The sequence below is a fragment of the Manacus candei genome, unplaced genomic scaffold (genome assembly GCF_025592945.1).
Source record: "Manacus candei isolate 608988 ecotype Guabito, Panama unplaced genomic scaffold, ASM2559294v1 h1tg000010l, whole genome shotgun sequence".
In the NCBI taxonomy this organism is placed as follows: domain Eukaryota; kingdom Metazoa; phylum Chordata; class Aves; order Passeriformes; family Pipridae; genus Manacus; species Manacus candei.
In genome coordinates, this window is record NW_026138058.1 from 5196371 (window position 1) to 5216791 (window position 20421).

General features: G+C 39.0%; 1 protein-coding gene across 1 annotated transcript in view; it reads right to left on the reverse strand.

Moving 5' to 3' along the window:
* CHSY3 (chondroitin sulfate synthase 3) overlaps positions 1 to 20421 on the reverse strand; it is a 139168-nt gene that overhangs the window by 36135 nt on the left and 82612 nt on the right. The window lies entirely within an intron of this gene.

Here is a 20421-nt window from a genome sequence, read left to right on the forward strand (position 1 = left end):
TTGATTCGGAGTTATGTGCTCTCAAAAAACTAAAGGTTTTGGTGGCATTTTTATGACTGAAAATATTGCTACTTAGAGTCTATTTTTATCACTTAGTGGATACCTCTCATATTCCTGTGAGTAGACTAGCTTTGAGCAGTTTCCAACTGCACCTAGAACAGACAGGTTGAACTCTACAGTATCTATTAAACTTCAATTTTTTTTAAAAAACAACTGTCTTTTAACATTGTTGCTCGCTGCATCTTCACTTTCCCTCTTCTTAGCACTTCCCAGAGTGGGAACAGTGAAAAGCATAGCATGGATGTCAGCTCCTCTCCATAAACTCAGGGCAATGCATTTAAAGATACTGCTACAAAACTGGATTTATTGCTGCAACTGAAGAACTCCCCACTGTGTTGCTGCTACCCATTTGGGTGTTCACAGCCACACACAGGACCCAAAGGGCAGATACTGCCCCAGGATTTCTCTTACATATCCACTTTGGGTCTCATTCCCAAAGTCTCAGATCTCTCCATGCCATATTTGATTTATTCTGATCATACAACAGCTACCTTCTCTTTCAAGTGTCATTCTGTTCTATTTTTTTGCCCTTTCTGCTGACAGTTTTTGACATTTGTTTGATTTCAATTATCTTATTATTTTAGCCCACCAGGAAGTTACAGTAACACAGCAACATTAATATGGTCCTTCAGCTGTTAAAATTATGTTTCTGCTTATTTCTATTAGCAAAAATACCAGTGGCTATCTCCACATTCTTTTAGTCACTGCCCCCAAGAAATCAGTCTAGTTTTTTAAGTTTTTTACTTTATAAGACCAACCTCACCCCCACCTCACCCAACTTTCTCAGCCCCACCTTCCCTCTCAATTCACCCTATCTCAGAGCCAGCATTGTATTTTCATTTTCTACAGTATCATGCATGCTTTCACTCTGTTGCCTCTGCCATCATTTTTGGAGGCACTGTGCCCTTGCCATTTTCTTCATTTCACTGCAGGAAGATATGAGAAATACAGTTTAAGTAGGTAACACATCCAGAGCAACCTGGCAGCAAGTGAGCCAAGAAGGATCATCCATTTTCATGGACTAATGGAGCAGAACATCCATTAGAGTACACAGTCAAGCTTACAAACCAGAGGTGATTACATAACTTTTAGTTAAACCCAGTATTAAATTCTATATATTAACTTTGGAAAAGAAGTAACTTTCAAAAAGGTGTGCTCTGATTTGAAGGCATCACAGGAAAGAGTAACTGCTGTGTGTCCCAATCGTTGATGCAGGAATTAAACATCTTCACTTAACATTGTAAAATTCTCACCTTGAAATTTTCCTCCTTCACCTTTCAGTCCTTTGGGTTTTGTTTGTTTATTGTGATAAGAAAAAGAATCATTTAGTACCAGCAATTTTCACTTCTATGTTCAAGTAATTCAGTCATGTCTCCATCTCTCTCCTATTAGCTAAACCCCTGAACTCCTATGTTCACTGACATTTTCTCTAACTCCTGGACAGTTTACTGTTTCTCTTCTGAATTATTCTCATTTTTCAAAATGCAAATATTATATGCCCCCAGGTAACATTCACAGGTTTTCTTGGTGGAAATGAATCTATTTTCTATTTACTTCTTTTCAAGGATTTCACTTACTGTGACAGCCACACTGTGAGCTCAGGTTCAGTGTTTTCTGTTCTGACTCCTGAATTCCGCATGGAACTGTTTTCAAGGACAAACAGATTCACTTGCCTCAGTTAAAAACAGACACTGGTCAATTTTGCCATCACTCTTCTCTCTTTTAACCTATGTTTCAATTGTGCCTTTCACTGTCTGTGTCAGGTCAAGCAGAAAATGCAATTCCTAGAAGCAATTGCTCTCTGCCAGCTGGCAACTCTTTTATTTGACACATAGTTAGGTGTATCTTTATGGCTCTCTTCATAGCATACAACACTATTAAGAAAAATTATGCCAAGCAGTATTAAACAGTTTACAAAAATTATTAGTTCTACACAATTTACCTTTATTAAACAAATCTGAATCTCATCAAAGGATGCAAGTGAATCTGGTTGACAGTTTTTATTTTCCGTGTAACAGTTCTGATGAATGTTTACTACATTCTTCACTTTTAATTGTAATGAATTTTTCTTCCAAAAATTACAACTAATAATGGACTATTGAACTTCAAGATGCTAATATAGTTCCAGAATGCATTTACAGAACCAAGTTATGGAAGAAGTACAATCTATGATAAAACAGAGACCTCGAGCTGCCAAAGTGTGAGCTTGCAGAATCCCTCAGAAACAGCACACAAAACAAGTTATGCCCAAGACATTTCCCTTATGCTACCAAACTTTGAAAGTAGTTTGAACTGAAAAGGTTGCAGGGCAAATGATTCCTTATTGTCGTCCCAGAACGCAAGGACAAAACAAGACAACCTTTCCATGGACGTGCAGAGAGGAAACAACCAGCAACATGTGAGAAAGGTACCTGGCAACTGCAAAACAGCCGTCCTGGTCTACAACAGACATGATATGATTCAATAAAGCAAAATATTTCATAAAGTTATTAACTGAAAAAGTAAGGTCTAACCACACCACTAATGAAAGTCCTAATAAATTAAAATGAAAATCTCTCTGTTGCCTCAGCCAAAGCTTCTCCCTCTCCTTACACCCCATAAGCGCAGGATCTACTTAAGAGGTTACAGGAAATACTGAGAACATCGTGCTGCTCTCAAGCACAGTACTCTCTTACTTTTTGCTGAAGACCTATCACAAAATATCTGGGTTAAGGAATTATAAAGACAAGAACAAACAGAATGGCCACAACGTATGAGAAGTCAATACACATTTATGAACTGCAACCATGAAACCTCCAAAGTGAACAGAGTTTCTTCTGTCTGAATGTAACCAACTGAGGCCAGCAGCCAAAATAATCAAATAGTCTAACTGCTTTTACAGTAAATTACGAAATTTCACATTTGCAAGATCCTATTAAGGGATGACATCACCTTTTTGAGTTAATGCCTTCAAACTCCTGGCTCAAATCTACTATTGTGAGTTTACTGTCCAAATGTCTGTAGCTAACGTATGTCCTGAAATCTTGTGTTTTACATTGGATCATTAAATGCACAGACCAGTATAAAATGGTGAATATAGTCATATAAAACCTCACTGTTACTCAGAAAGTGAGGTATTAGAGTGAGGTGCATGCTACCTAGAAAATAAAAAGAAATAAACCACCATAAATAGTTTAAACACAGTGTTTGCTGTGTTATGGGAGAAGACAGGAGAGCCAACTGCTGGTTTGGGTTTTTTTTACATAAACTGCACTATAATTACAATAAAACAGGACTACATTAGAGGCATGGAATATATTATTCAGGTAATATCTTACTAGGAAAGGGTGAATGAAAAGCTAACCTTTAGTCACCATACAAGCAGAATGCCAAGGGTCAGACACACTCTAACATAGTAGCCACTAAAAGGCTCCCTGTAAAAAGGGAGCCTTTTTTAATAAGTGCTTGTGCACTTTTTTAATAAGTGCTTGTGCAACTCATTTTACATCAGAGGAATCATTTCAGTTGATAAGGACACCACATACAGCATTTACTGGGAGTCACAGAAATTAAACACACCATAAATTCTCACCAGTGGCTGCAGCACAGGGATTACAACTGACTGAATTCAGGAAACAGCCTAAAATGGGGCTATTTACATCTACATATTTAAGAGTATACAACTGATTCATCTACAAAGTATATTTTATAAGTTTTTGTCTTTGACTTGACTCTTAAAAATAGAGGTGGAGAACTAAAGATTCTGAGAATTTAAAATAAGAGAAGATTGGAGGAACTGAACAAGTAAGGACAATGAAGAAAAAAGCTATAAAGGAATACAGCATCGAGAAAAAGGCAGTAAGAGGGAATGATACTATTAAGCCAGATTAATGTTTACTGCATGTTATATAAATGTCTCTGAATAATATAAACCCATACATATTATAGTAAAGAAGATATTAAGGTCTTAAGCCTGTATACAAAAGTCTCCACAAAAAAAACCCCAAAAAAACAAACCAACAAGGACAGCAAAATAAACAGGCTCACTAAAAATACATTCTGGAAAGGGGTGAAAGCACTGTCATATTATTCAACTTATTTCAATTTCCAAGAGAGTTTTCAAGATTGAAGGCCAATCTATCTTTCCTGGTGTACATTATTCATAAACAAAACAAGCGTATTTAGGGCAACATCTGTCTGAATTTACCACCAAATGTTCTTTCTAGCCACAAGTTGTAAATAAATCTCCTTAGGTTTAAAAATTAAGATAACTGATTTCTTTTATATCTAACTTTCAATGGTGTCTCTATATAACAAGGACAAAGGCGTAAATGTACCTTAACACACATTTCAAAGTATTTTGTTTCTTTTTCAGAACCTGCGGTAACAAATAAATAAATGTTGGGTTTCCCCTCCCCAATTCTTATTTTACTTTTCTGCACTGATTACTTTTTAGTCCTGCTAAAGCCCATCACTAGTTTGACCATTTCATCCAGATTTGCTTCAACAGAATCTAATCTTTATGTAATCTTTTTCTGTGTTGGTTAAATTTCAGACTCTAAAAGAGTAGGTTATATTCTAACATTTTTATCTTCCTAACCTTTTCACCTTATCATACAGTCCAAGTCTACCAAAAGTGCTTGACTACAACAATACAGCTAATGTGCTAAGAAGGCACAGAGAAAGAACTATGGGTTTTATGGTAGCATTATTACACACCAGAGATTCAATCTCTAAGGGGGGAAAAAATACACATAACCCTCTTTTCTACATTGTTCCTTTTCCAGAAACAGAGCTCCCACAATACTAAATGTATGAACATAACATATAGGAGCTTTGCAATTACAGTATTGTAGCCATAAGATTACATTATATAGCATCACTTTAAGAGGAACCAGATTGATTCTGGGTGTTCTTTTTTTTTTTTTTTACTCAATCTCAAATCCATGGATAATCACATCTGTGCAGGATGAGTACAGTAACTATCAAATACAAAAATCAATTATTTTACAAGTAGATGATCTTGACAAACAGAAGTTTCATAAAAGACAGAAAGCACTCAACATTTGTGGTACATGCAGTTCCCCTACATAATTCCCTACGCAATAGATAAGGAGCAGCTTATCCTAGGTGTTCTTAATTTCTCCACTCTCAGGTACAAGATCTTTGGCAGAGCAAGGAGAGGAAATTTACATGGATCACTGAAGTGGTCTGAAGAGCATATGACATCCTCCGACCCTACACACCATACATGCATGACATTAAATACATCTGCCAAATGTACATCTCAGGATAGCACCCGTAATCCCACTGTTACTCTGCTTTTTCAAGCATCTGCCACTCACAGCTCTCCTCCCTCACCATTTTATTCATCCTGGCAGGCAGCACTGCAGGAGTGACCAGCAGCTGGTGTCTGCACATCCTGACAGTAGATGACAACGTGCTCGAACAACACATGCTGGAGACGCAAGTGCTCCCTATTTCAGTGTGCTCTTTGCAGGTTTCTAAGTGAAAACCAAAAAACAGTCAGGACAAGGAAGTTTCAATTCAAAGGAGCTAAAATAACAGACTATACAAAATGAAGTCTCCCTCTGCCTTCCAGAAGATGCAAAGGCCTTTCAATGCAAAGTAGAGATGCAACTCCTTAATGACAGAGAGCTCAATAAATCAGGCTGCGCTTATTAACAACAATTAGCTTAAGATACTAAAACCACTTTAAAAGTATCATAAAAAATAGGCTTACAGAGTGCCTTATAGACAGCAATGAGCTCTGACAGGATTATTAGCAATTATATTGGTGGAGAAAATCCCAATAATACCCATCCCAATGCTATTAGTATGCCGAGAGCTGCAAACACATTTACATGAAGAAAGCATGAGGCCCTCAATCAATTTATGACCTGTATGCCGTGGAAAAACCTGCTGCTCAGTTTTCAAGAACAGAATCAAACATACCTTGATAAAACAGAAAAAGTTTTCTCTTCTCCCACATAAAAACTACACAAACTTACTCTGTGCTGGGGGGAAAAAAACCCCAAACCGAACACCTAGAAGGAAATTCCACTCAGCTTGCAGTCTTCTTTCCACCACAAAATTACACTGTGAAAACGCCACTATTTCTACGTGCTCCAGCCAGTAGCTAGGCAGATGTCACCTCTGAACCCACCAAGAGAAAAAGCAAAATATGATTTGCATTGATGAGGCAATATTTAAATCTGGACCGCTGGATCAAGGGCTAGGTTCTATCAGTATGTATCTTCTAGCTCCTGCAGAGGTGGGATCTTACACAACACAGCAGACTCCACGTTCTGGGAGTATGGGGTGTCTGTGTTTCAGTGCTGGTGTGGGGACAGGGGGCTGTGCAGTGCCACGTGCCCATCATGGCCAGCTCCAAACACCCCCAAGAGATCCACTGCAGGAGACAGGTGAGCCCATCGGCCTCGCCAGTGGTGCCTCTGTGAAGGCATGCTTAAGGACAGGCAAAAAACACAGACAGAGAGAGAAAGAGGGAATCAAAAGAGTTAGAAGCAGCAGAGAGAACATCACGGTCAGAGAAGGAGGTGCCTTTTTAATTGGCAGTAAATTAAATTATTTTTCCCCAAGCTGAGCTTGCTTTGCCCGTGATGACAATCCGTGAGTGATCTCACAGTCCTGACCCTTTCCCCTCCCACCCACTGAGGAAGGGGAATGAGCAGGCAGCAGGATTTTGGTCCTTAGACAAGGCTAACCCACTACATCAGGTCAAGTGCTTAACAAGTACCTTCTGGTTTACCAGAGCAACTACCAGAACAATAGTGTCCAAACACTTTTTTTGGCATGAAAAGCTTCTACATTCCAGACACAGCACTTCATTTTATGACAAGGCCTGTTAACAACCTACATTTTTTATTTTGTCTGTAGAGAGCTGCCAGGATACATACTGCCAAAACCACCAAGCCAGTTAGGTGAAGGCAAGCTTGAATCCACAGCTGCAGACAGCACCAGCACAATATTAATTTTGAATATACCCTGGCTTTACTAAACTACATAAGAATGTAATCAATAGGTATATCTGAACAAAGACTTAAATTTCTCCCAGTGTAATTAAACAAAAGGACAACCCACTGAGTAGCTGTTTGATACAATATGCTTAGTGAGCAAATGATAATGCAACACTCATTTCAGATGTAAGAATAAATTTAATCTGTTAGTGAAAAAAGGTAACTGATCTATTCAGTCTGTATCTTTTCAATATGCCTTGAGTGATGGCTGACCTCATCTTGAAAATATGTGTATCTATAGAGCATTCTTCAGAGATTCAGTAACACCAAGTGATAGATAAAAATGAGCAGTTGTTCCCTCACTTTTCAAAAAAACCAGCTTTTCACTCAGCCGAGCTTCAGAAGTATTGGTATTTAAACAGGGGAAAGCAAAAATTCTTTAATCGTTATTTGCATTCAGTGCTCTAGAGCAAATAAAGCAACTGTTGCATAATGGTCACCAAAAGACTTTTGCAAAGCCCACAGAGCCCAAACCAAAGCACCTTTGAAACACACCCTATTCACTCCTTTCCAACACATGATAGCTGTATGCAGTCTGGAGCTAATGTGACTATAGAGTATGTGATGATATCAAGAAGAACAGTTTGGGAGCAGTGAGGGTGCACACACCTTCTTAATTTTTAATATTTCTTTTTTTTTTTCTTTAATATGAGCCTAAGACAGACAGCAGCTAAGTCAAAAAATCAGGTTTCACCTTTATTCTCAAGATGTATAGTCAATGTATGCCAGAAAGCACTAAAAAAGTCACTTAGGCCAATGGGAACAGAGTGATGATAAGAGCCTTTGTATTTGTTGAAAAATGAAAGCTTGTTGAAAACAAGAATGCAAATGAGAATAGTAGACATCAAACAGAGGAGGGGATAGAGAAACAGAACAAGTTACACAGACATGGCATCAAAAGGAGAAGAAATGCCAATATATAACATGAGCTCTATACAACATCTTGATTCTTTCTTCACTACGAAAACTCAGTGTCTAATCTTTTAAGGGTGTTGTAAGGGAAGAAGAAAGCAACAAGCAATTTAGTGATCTAGGTGTAATCACCTACTTCTTCACATAACACTGATCATGAGGTTTTCCAACAAATCTTTCAAAAACCTAAATGAGAGAGAGTAGAAAATAATTTCTACAGAAACAACCATCAGAAATCCTAGTTGAGATTTAATCCTTAAATTTAACCTTTCTCACTACTTGAGAAAAGACTGAGGAGAGAATGATGTTTGATGCAAAGAGATGTTTCTTGTCTCCACAGCGGATTGCACAAGTATTAATATTAAACTGCAGCATGAGAGAGGCAGGGAGGAAAAGAGCCAGTAAAAGGAATTTGGCTTAACACTGAAATAGACTTCCGAACGAGGTTATGGGATGTCCCCTCACAGAATGTGCCTGAATAGAACTTAAGCAAAAATTCTTCTGGAGTAACACAGAAATTGATCCTGCAAGCATAAACTAAGTGATCTTGTGAGATCTGCACAAGCCTGATTTATTCAAGAGTTAATATTAAGAACTTTTGCTATCAAGGCCAATAGCAGTCAATATGGGTGATGTTTATCTTCATGGAAGAAGTGATAATATATACATGGAATCCTTGTTACTTATTTAGAAAAAGACAAAAGATTTTAATTTTTTTAATTTAGCCAACTCATAGCTCAAGTTGCTGTTGTTTTTATACATGCAGCTTTCAGAAGACAGACCACATATGGTATGCTGACCATCATTTTTAAAAGGAGCTAAAGGGATCTAAGGATACAAAAACCCCATTCTGAGATATATTGTGCATGGTGACACCTGACCTTGAACATTAACTTCAGGTTTGGACACAAATCTTTTCAACGAAGCTACCAATGATCTACAGATGTTGAGGAAAGCACAAAACCAGCTCATGCTGGAAACACAATCTAGTTGAAAAAGCAGGAACTACAAAGAGAAGAATGAGCAAAAAATAAGAAGCAACCTTCTGACATTCAAGAAAATCACTATCAGGAATGTGGTTATGAGCTCTTCCGCATGTTTATTTGGCCTCCAGGGACAGAACATGAGGAATGGTATTCAATTTGCAGGAAGAGGTTCTTTTGCTTGCACATAAGAAATAGACCCTTCACATACATGTCAGTAAATAGGATACGCCAAGAGTGTCCTAACTGGGACAATTCTAAGAACTTATGTCCGTGTTCTTCAATTTATATAAGGAGTAGTCTAAGTGGACTTAAGCAGGCCTTAGTGAACCGAATCTGTTGAGGTCAGATGACCTTAATGCTTCATTTCTGTGTGTGAAATTCAGCTACTTAAAATTTTGTAGCCATATCAGAAGGAACAAATCAGAAATTAAATATGTTTTAACAGTGAACAAGGTTAAAAAATTATCATTTTAAGAACATCAGAGAGCTCATAAAATAATTTATATACAGAAATGTCTACTTTAATACAGATACAGTTTTAAAAAAAACTTTGGAATTTAAAGCAGTACCAAAAATAATAATAAAAAATTAAGATTAAAAAAACCAAAGCCCTCAAACCTGTGAATAATTGGTATAAGATCCTTAGTATCTGGAAAAATACCATATTCCATCTAGAGGACTTCCAGTAACCTTGGAGTTTTCTAAGCTGCTCAACTCCAAAAGTCAGCTATAAAAAAACTGGTTCTATTTCAAAGGCTATGTTTGTTTGACTCTAGAATACAAAGATAGGTCAAAATATTCATGGTTTCCTCAGAGGAATGCCTTTCATGTACTAAGAAGTTCTGTGTCTACTCTTGAAGTAATCAAACCTTTTACACATCAGGTGGAACAAACTCTCCCTCTCCCTTAGATTTGTCCTCCCGAAGGCCACTACAAAGTCTTGCTTGGAGGCACTAAAGTTCGTTTTCTAATTCCTGTTGCTTTTTTGATCCTGTTTACTGACCTTTTTTTTTAAAAAAAAAAAGTGAAATCCAAAGTTTTCTTTTTAAAATGCTCCCAAGGACAGACAACATGTGGCAACTCATTCATAACCAAATGACAAAAAGGGCTGTAACACTGCATCGACTGCAAGAGCTCAAGCTCTCCAGCATGTGGGCAGCAGCCACTTGTTCCAACACATTTCACCGGTAAAACAGAGGTCAGAGTCGAACCAATATGTTATCAAGGCCAATCTCAATTCCAGAGACTGAGATTATACCCCATCACAGCTCTTTTTGCAGCTCATGTTTAGAGAGGTATAGTTAAATCCACGCTGGGTGGTCCACTTCAGCAGAGATGCCTGGAAATCACACTTATGACTTCACTGTAATCTCCCCATTTCATCAATTTTCCCACTCGTCTCCAGGGTCACTCTAACTCAGGGTTCATAATGACACGTTATTCTGAGTTTCTTCCACCCAGTTCTTTTATAAACAGACTGTCAATGAACAAAAGATTCAGCCATTTAATCCACATTTTCAAGGTGATGTAAAAATGTCATAATGTGACTCTTTGTCACCATGGAACACAGAACATTCAAATCATACATTAAAGAGCCTTCGTGCACTTTGGTCTGTTCCAAATCAATGACCAACAACTGCAAACAAGGTCTGGACGTTTTAATAGGTACTCTAATAAAACTTTCAGCTCAGGTAGGTAGAACCTGGATTTATACCTAACTAATATGTTTTGTTTGCTGGCATGGTTACTATCAGATGGTACATCTTGGTTCATTCATCTGACACCAGAATGGGTTCAGACTGCATTATACACACTCCACTTTTTAAAAAAGGCAGATGATTTCTGCAAAAGTCAATTTTAACAGTTTGGCTAAAGTAGAACTTTAAAGTGCAAAAAATACTAGCAGGATTTCAGCACACCCAAACAAATTCCTTATTAACAGAGGCCAACGAAATTGAACTTGACTACAACCGGGTTAAACATTCATAAAGAAACTTCCATGAGCTTAACATAATTTGTTTACCAAACTTAAACCACCTTAACAATGAACACCAATAGGCCTCAGATTTCTTACCCCCTCATGATTTCAGCACATTCTGAACTTATATAAATACTGAACTTTGACAGCAAATCAGCCCTGCACCATGCAAGTAAAAGTCACAGCTACAGGAAAGGGCCACGTTCTAGAAAGATGCCAGACCTGCCTTTCTTTATGCCTCAGAGAAGCTTTGTGGAACAGCATTAATACATTTTCCATTACTGCTATAATTTTCTAACGCTGTATGGTTTGAACAGCAGTTAAGTGGCATTTTGCCATCTTTGTACTGTGAGTTCAGACCAAGCTACTACGTAAATTTGTACAGATCCCATTTATGGGCACAGTCCTTTACAAAAGCATCCTCCAAATACTTCCAGAAAAACATGATTCCTCTTAATTAGATGGTATTTCAGTCGTCTGTTACAAGGCTGTCAAGGTTACATGTGACGAAGTAAAGCAAGAGCTTAAGAGGCCCCACAGAAGCGGGATGTTGATACAGCAGAGCCTCCCTGTGCAAAGCCCCTTCTCCAGCCCACACTGCAGCAGGAGGTGGTAAGAACCAGCAGCAGCTACAAAGAACACTCTGGGGCTGTCACAGCCAGTGACACACAGACAGCATCTAATTCTTTGTCATCCTTGATTAGACAGGTATTGGGAGAGATTATAACTTCTACAGTGGGCAGAACAGGAGTAGAAGGAAGGGGAAAAGCATCTGACTCTGGAAGACAAACATTTGAACTGCCTATAAACTTAGAACATAATTTAGCCTCCTTCCTTGAATAGAAAAGATAGAGGTATCTTTTTCCACTCAGTATAGAACAAGTCCAAGAAGATGGATACTGACACACAGCAAAATGATATGTAGACTCACAAGCACATGACCACAACATTCCCACCTGTACCTTTCCATCTTCGAACACGTTCTCCTTTGCTAACTAAGCCCATTCTTCTGCACTTTTGAAAGGATAAAAGGAGCACAAACCATTGTTCAAAAGTGCTCACCTAAAAGATCACACTACTTAAAACTTGCATTGCACCATTAATCATCCTGATTTATTTGGCCTCCAGTTTACACTTCACTAAGCAAGCTACACAAGCAGACAAATATTTGGATACTAACAGGGAGCTTGCACATAATATTTAAAGATATCATTTAAATGCCATCTCTTGACAGAAAGTAAGCTACATAAAGACCTGAAATATTGAAAGCAATTAAATATTGACGTAAAATTAGTAGGAATGGAAAGCTGTTAATGAAGATTAGATTCTCGAGGTCACATGAGGAGACACTGAAAATTATTCTGGAACTAGGCAAATATCACTTCTGACTACTGGCTGAGGTACTGCTTTGCTGAGACAAATCAGGAAGATGATGAAGGAAAAAATATTACAACAAGCATCTGAGATGCCAGATTTTATGTGTCCTAGGAACAGTTTTTTGGTTTACAAAAAACAGGAAATTAAACATGCCAATGAGTAGGATAACATTGAGAACACTGGGATCACTTTAAAAGAGTGTTTTATTTGCTGTCTTCCACTTTGCATTACTAATGAAAGAATTTTTACTGTTCTGTGTGGATCTCAACATGAAAAAATAAAAAATTTATGGTTTCTTTTAAAATCAAACATTTTAATATGTGAGATGGTATCCAAGGAGGGGCTGCTGTAAACCAACGCCACTCCAATACATTCTGCTGAAGAAAAGAATAGACTGTGCACTGCACATTTTAACAGTTTATAGTTTCTAAAGTAATTTGAGACTATTTCCAGCACATATTTTCAGGCTTCTTCCCAATCCCCCTCCATCCCACAGCCATTAGAGCAAAACATTTAAAATACGCCATTAATGCACTAGTAATGAATCTTTCAGAGTTCCACCCAAACTCACTAAGCCTGAAACGCAGCTGCTACCTGGGGTAGTTTAGGTAAGGTTGTAACTATTGTGTTGCCTTAGAATCATTTTGCAAGCAATTGCTCCCTGAACTTTGAGAGGAATGAATTCAAAAAACATCTTAAATCCCTTTGAACTTCACTTGGTAGCTCTGTCTGTCTTCATATGTTACCACAAGCTGCAGAAAGAGTGGACTCGCTTGACCTGACTGTTAAAATAGCACGTTCCACTTTCCACACTCAGGATCAAACAAAGGTAAAATGAAACCAGTGACCATCGCTCTGGTGTCAGCACTATCTAACTTCACACAAGGTGAGAATTCATTTTAAGAACCAAGAGCTCCCTCCCATTAGGGTTAATGTATAAAAGAGCTCCTTAGCAGAAGATATTAGGAAATGTGTTCAGCTTAGATAATGGTGAGAGCTGGTCAAACTCTGGATAGGTCATTTGGTTATAGAAACCTCTTCCTAGCTCTTTTACAACCTGCAACAGAATTCCTTGCTCCCCAGAGAACATTGCTCCTCTATGTGCACTAACAGTGAAGACTGAGGAAATTGCTCCACTTTTTTTATTCTGTTCAGCATTCAAATCTCTCTGATCGGTCCATAAAAGATATCTGAAACAATATGCCATACAAGAAGAACTTGCCAAAGGAGACTTTACATGCACAGTGAACATACAAAAAATATAACCTGTTCTCTGTTTTCTGCCACACTGAGGACTGCACTGCAGAGAAGCTTTACTTTAGGGAGAAAACAGCCAGATGGAGGCAAACAACTTGTGTCACACTCCTGCTGATAAACCTTTTTTTTTCTTTCTCTCCCCTGCTGAGTGTCTTGTAGTGAAGTGCTTCCACAACTTTGGCATTTTAGTTCAAAACTTTTTCAGATCTTCTTCCTGAAGGAGCAGAGTTTGTTAGGTTTATTTTTCTTTTTACGGAAGAACATCTGTAGTGAACCGCTTGGACCTTGCGGCTGAATTTTGCCTCAAACAAGCTGTTTTAGAACTAAAAGGGAAACCACCATTAAGCAATAGGTCCTGCAAAGACAGGGCAGGGTGGTTTTTTTTTATGCCAGTCTCTTTCCCAAACCATGCAGCTGCAAAACTCAGAGAAGTTTACTCAGAAACTTTGCCCGGGCACATCCAGACACACAGACACACACACTGACCCCCTCCTCTTGACACTGCCTGACTTCCAGAATCTTCCAGAAAGAAGATTCTGCATGCCAAGAACTCCTCCCGGACGAGGTACTGGAGGACTTACTGGAAGAACCAAGGTCACAAATCCCCCAGTATCTGATGCATATGCAGGTGCCCATCTCCGATGGACCAGGGCTGAGTGTCGCAATCACGATCACTCATGAATTGCTGGAGCCACGGGTGGCATCATCCTCCTGTGTCTTCTCCTCTCTTTCTTTCTCTATTTTCCTCTTTCTAATTTTCCTCTCTTAAATGATCATATGTCCAAGAACAGCTTACACCCTTTCCAGTCCATTTTTTTCCAGTTATGATTTCAAAGCAGACACTCTTGATAAAATTTGCTCGTTTACTGGTTATTTAGTATAATTTCACTTTATTCCCCCTCAAAGGATCCATTAATTACAAACCTGTTGCCCTGCCAAGGTGGGTCACAACAACATCTAACTTCTGTGAAACAACCAGTGTGCATGGTTGACAGGTCAGTAGGATTTCAGTGTTTGGTATCACAAGAAATGAGAGCAAGAAAAAAACCCCAAACAGTACAACCTCCCCCCCCCCCCCAATTAGCTAGTTTTAAAATAAATAAATAAATAAAATTCTTCTATGTTAAGAATACTAAGTCCCCAGGCATCCTGTGGATGATCACCTTCTAAACCACAACAGTATAGTTGGAAAAGAAGAAATATTTTTTGGGGGATGAAGATTCACAGGAATATACAATGTTGTTGTGTCATGTTTAGTACTGATATCTTAACTAGACATTTTAGTTACTCTTTTTTTCCCCCCGTAAAAATTAAGTCTAAATATCTAAATGTACAGATTTCTCCACTAGTTGTTGCATAGATCAACAGGACTTATTCAGAAGGATGACAGACAGTGCTCTAGTAAAACAATTTCCATTTCCAATCCTGCTGGATTGAGTAACAGTCCTGTTACTCAAACAGCTGCACTCTTGTATCTGCAGATGCTGAGGTAGGCACGAAGAGCAGTCACACTTCTCTGGTCTGCTGCTACTTGGCTTCTGGACAGCTGAGAAGAGGAGGCTCAGTGCTGTGCTCAAGCCACTGAAGCTGTTCTGCTGACAGCTCTCTGGTCCTGCACAACTACACCCTCCCACCACTGCTGAGTTGGTGCTTTGCTTCTGGCTGCAGCATTACACCACCCAAAATCCAGACAGGTGTCTTAGCAGGCACACTCACGCTATGGAACCACTAAGAACAACCTAACTCCCCTTATTTTCAAGCTTTCAGTCAACTGCAGGAGAAGCCTGCAGCAATGGCACAGAGCTAACCAGTTGAAAAATACTCAGCATAACACTCTGTACTGGGTCAAAATATATTCAGTCAGGAGAGCAAAGATGCAGTAAGGGGCCGTGACTGGAAGACTCAATTTAAAAGCACACTCTTCCCACAGTTAAAATGCTAACTGGAAGGGAATGGGGGTGTGTTTTAAAATGCTAAGTATCAGTGATTTGTCATTAATCATAGACACGTAATCAAAATTTGTGACTAAGGCTTTCCCTGTTAAGGAAACTTCCCAGCTTAAACATTCAGGAGACTCTGGCAGTCACACTCCTAACATCAGACAGTCACTGCTGGGACCAAAGCCCCTTCACAGTGAGCAGCTCCAGTGAGCCCACCTGACTCCCTGCACAGAATATTCTAAGTTGGAAGGGACCCACAAGGATCATGGAGTCCAACTCTTAGGTGAATGGCCCATACAGGGATCAAACCCACAACCTTGGTGCTATTAGCACCATGCTCTAACCGAGACAACCTCAGGGTCACCCCACTCACACAGTCAGACCAGGTTTCCTGACCAGTTTGACCCCAGGCTTCCCATAGCAGAGCCTTTGGAGTCTTGTTCCATAAAGCAATTTATTCACGGTGCAGTAACACAGGAACAGCCCGAGCTGGTGTCTCCGAGGAGGGCCCTGAACAAAGACACCCCTGGGCTTTTATACCCCCACAGTCCAACCACACTCAGCTCCTGCTCTCAGTGTCCATTCCCCTGGCTGGTGCCACCCGTGTTTGTGCCCTCTGTGCAAAAGCTTGGCAGTTCACAGCCTCCTGTCTCTCTGGGCTCCTGCCCAGAGCACAGTCTGCATCTTGAACTGCAGTTTGCAAACCGAGCTACCTGCCCCAGATGTATTCCTCATTTCCCGCAGTTTTGGGCTTAACACAGGTTTTCCAGGCTTGTTTCACAGACCAAAAACATGTATTAAAACCACAGTGACTTCTATAGCTAGTGCAGATATTAAAAGAAATCTAGATCTATTTAACTAAAACTTTCTTATTGTAATAGTATTTCAGTCATACCAAACATGAAATATGATAAGGAAATCAAAGGAAATTGTGTGTCCTTTTTTAAAGTTTGGAGGAATTACTTTTAATTTCTAAATGTAATAAAGACAACAACTCCCTCAAAAACGGAAAAGAAAATAACATTAGCAAATATTTACAATGTAATCAGTTATTTTTGCTTATTTTCTTGCAGAGCTGGTATAATCATTAAATTATCATCACTGCCTTCTATAGGATGCTGGAAAAAGCATTATGAGTTACATATTGCATTTAAAAAAGCCTGTTGTTTCCAGTGGAAACTAAATTAGGCTTTCACAGTAACCACTTGATTTTTAAACTTATTTCTTAAATGAGTATGTCATTGCCAACCCCAAAAATCTGCAGTCTCGAGACAGAAGGGGCCTCTCAAGGATTTGCCAATCACAGGGATATCCTGAACTTCAGGTCCCAACAAATAGCAGAACAGACTGAGAAGAAAACCTGGCCTTTGTTTCCACGCACAGAAAGCTGATTTGATCCCATGGGGGCTTCCAGAGGTGTAGGCTTGTATCTACTACAGGTGTAGGTGCCAGTCCATGAGCACAGGTATACTTTGGCAGCAGAAGAGAATACTACTGCCCAAGAGAAGAACAGCACAGGCAAGTCATTATTGAGACTTTGCTGTGTTGTGTGGTGCCCAGATGAGTAAATTTTAAAAACCTAGGTAACATGATTCCTACAGACAAGCCTGCATTGTCCTTTCTGTAGGCTAGGACATGTTTTCACAGTAAACAACATTGCACCTCGGAAATAGTTCTCAGTAATTTTGGCAATCCCAAGCCTGCAGAGATGGGCTGTGGCAGATCAGGTTGAAACCCAAAAGAGCCATGCAGAAGGCTGCCACAATGTGCTTTACACAGAATCTATCAATTTGGTATGTAACACTTCATATAATGTAAGTTAGTAATGATTTAGTTAGAATCTATAACTTTTTTCTGTTCTCTAACACGTAGCAGCTATTTCCACCTGGTTAGTGTTTTTTTGATAATAAATTACACAATTCCTTAAACCTCCACTGCACCCTGCTGTCACTGCCAAGCCAGGGTCACCTAGAGCAGATCACACAGGAAATCATCCAGGTGGATTCTGAATGTTTCCAGAGAGGGAGACTGCACGACCTCCTTGAGTAGCCTGTTCAGTGCTCTGCCACCCTCAATGTACAGAAGTTCTTCCTCCTGTTGAGGTGGAACTTCTTGTGTTTTAATTTATGGTCATTACTCCTTGTCCTGTTGCTGGGCACCACTGGAATGAGTCTGGCACCATCCTCTCGACACCTGCATTTGAGACACTTGTATGCATTGATGAGATCCCCTCTGAGTCTTCCCTTCTCTAGACTAAACAACTCCCCTCACCCCCAGAGCAACAACTTCCTCACAAACCTTTCACAAAAACAAACAAACCAACCAAACCAAATCAAACCCTCACCACTCTCTTTCTGTTCATGTTCCAAACGTCTCGTAAAGCATCAACTTCAAGTGTTTCATAGTAAGGTTGCCAACTGCACTCAAATGTTGATAATCTAAAAGGTGAGTTTGCCATGCTTTAAAGTAATGTTCATGCATTTAACACACTGAGGGACATCTGACAAAAGCAGATGCTTACTGGTAGACTATTGCAGGAAAATGGACACATTATGAACAATCTATATTTCTAAGAAGCACTAGGCCTCGCTCGACATAACTTTGGAGGTTGCAAGCCGTGCGGAAACTCTGTGTGTTTATACTTGCAAACTGTGTGAAACTATGTGTGTTTATAGTTGTTAGCTGTGTGAATACTGTATGTTTATAGTTGTAAGGTATGAGAAAACCGTGTGTTTATAGTTGAAAGTTGTGGGAAACTGGAGATAAAGGGACACCTGGAAAGCCTCGGGAAAGTCCCTAAAGGCGGATCAATAGGAGGGACTTTGGGTGGCATGAATGATGTGAGGCCTCGTGGACAGAGCAACAGAACCAATGAACTGAAGGCATGAGAAGCGTGCACAGACTGAGCTATCCAATCACCCTGTTGTAATCACATACCCAGGAAAAGCTAACTGTATAAAAGCTAACTCATTTAAATAATAAATTGAACATCGCCTGATCGTATTGATTGTCTGCGTGTGTTTCCTGAACTCCTGCCATCCGTAAGACTACTCACAGCTACATGCAGGGTCTACACACACAACAAATGAAACTCAAATCATGTTTTATACATACCATACATACTTAGCTTCTGTATAAAAAGCAATCAATAAAATCGGAGAAAAAAACCCCCACAAATCAAAAAGCAACAGTGGAGGTTATTGTCCCAGTGTAGGTTATCAAAGACATCTTAAGATATTGCCTAGCCATAATTCACCCTAAAAGCAAACCTGTGACAAATATTTTCCTGTCCCCATAGGTGTTGAGGATATGCAGCAACAGCTCTATCTATTCCCTGTTCTGTGTAGCTCCTGCAGCTTCTTTCTGGAGGGTCCTTCTCTTCCTTCACAGCCTGCCCCAGCTCCCAAATTCCCCGAATTCGCTCATCATTTTTCTCTGAGGCATCACAGCCTTGCTGCTTGGCTTGAATTACCAAGTAATTTGCTATTAGTGAAACAGAGGAAAGTAAAGGGAGGTGCTGAGGGAAAAGAAGGACGATATGTATCTTTATGTACAAAGCAGACACCTGAAGACAGAAGAAATCTGGCCCCTTTGCAAGGCAACATCACTGTTGAGAGATACAGGCTGTATCTCAGTGATAAGAGTCAGAGGATAGAAATTCATATTGCTAGTCAACATGGAAATGGACTCTTGATATTTATAATCATATATATTCATTTGGTAGACAATTAGAATTACTTTTTTTAACACCATAGTTATTAACCTACACCACATTATTCTCAGCAAGTACAATGGGGAAATTTGCAGTTTTTCAACATGCCTTATGAGAATAAGTTGATAATAGTCTCTTCTTTAAAAAAAGAACTACAGCACGGAAATTAATGTTTTATATTAATCTTGCATAGAAGTCTATTTCATGCTTGCAAACACTTCTGTCACTTATTACGTGCTATTCTTTGTTCCACTGGCAAGAACTCCATCCATTTATTTCCTAAGCATTATTTTTCTTGTATCCAGGTAAAAAGAGTACATGGATATAACACTGGAGATTGCATGACAGTGCACAGGCTGAGGCAAACAAGTTAAGCTGGTGTGGTCAGTCTTCACAGCTTCCTGATGGACTTAGTAATTATTTTGTTTTTACTTTGCTGTATTGCCAACAAGTAGTATCAGAAGATTTGAACCTGCCTATAAAATCATATGCCTTTTTCTTGCTGAAACAATAAAACAAAAAGAAGCATCAAGCGATTTAAAACTTAATATAATTTTCTGATTTGCAGTATGTGTTAGAGAAGAGCATCTTTACTTATGTTTAACAGCTCCTTTGGTAAATCTTTACTGACTGGATCTTACAGTTGTTATCTGCTTCATATTTCCAATATTTTACTTTTATTACTGGTAGATAAACACGTGTACAAATATTGTGTGTATATGCCACTTCAAGCCACAGAACATTGAACTAAGTGAAGGTAAACCTAGTTGCCTTCGTATTTTTCTCCTCTTTCCTCACTCTCTTTATGAGAATGAAAAATTCTGTTACTTGTAGATTTAAAGTAAAAAGGAGTCATTGTTTTCCATCACAAAACTGTACTCATTCTATATCCAAGTCTATTTGTACTGTATCTCTACACTACTGGTTAATATGATCTGAAGCAGGATATGCTTGTAGCAAAAACACTGTATGAACACTGAAATGTAATTATAGGATAATTAGTGCTGAATGTCTTCTCGCTGTTTTATGTTTAGAAGAGAAAAAAAACAGATAAGGGAACAGTTTTCACTAAAGAAGGTTCCACCTGATGTAATGATTACTGTTGAATCCAGCAGAACAATCTTCTGCATCTTTACATAGTGAAAATGTTCCTCTGTCTGTTTTCTCTATGCAGGATGAG